The following is a 664-nucleotide window of genomic DNA, read 5'->3' on the forward strand; positions in this document are numbered from 1 at the left end:
TGTACATATCATGATGTATATTCATATATTCATGTACATATACATGATGTATATTCATATATTCATGTACATATACATGATGTATATTCATATATTCATGTACATATACATGATGTATATTCATATATACATTCATATACATGATGTATGTTCATGTACATATACATGATATATATTCATGTACATATACATAATGTATTTTCATATATTCAGGTACATATACATGATGTATATTCGTATATTCACGTACATATACATATTCGTATATTCGTATATTCACGTACATATACATATTCGTATATTCGTATATTCACGTACATATACATTTTCGTATATTCACGTATACATATTCATATTCGTATATTCACGTACATATACATATTCGTATATTCGTATATTCACATACATATACATATTCGTATATTCGTATATTCGTATATTTACATACATATACATATTCGTATATTCGTATATTCATGTACATATACATATTCGTATATTCGTATATTCATGTACATATACATATTCGTATATTCGTACATTCACGTATATATGTACATATTCGTATATTCGTATATTCACGTACATATACATATTCGTATATTCGTATATTCACGTACATATACATATTCGTATATTCGTATATTCAAGTACATATACATAT

This window comes from Penaeus chinensis, chromosome 22 (assembly GCF_019202785.1).
Source record: "Penaeus chinensis breed Huanghai No. 1 chromosome 22, ASM1920278v2, whole genome shotgun sequence".
NCBI classification, from domain to species: Eukaryota; Metazoa; Arthropoda; class Malacostraca; order Decapoda; family Penaeidae; genus Penaeus; species Penaeus chinensis.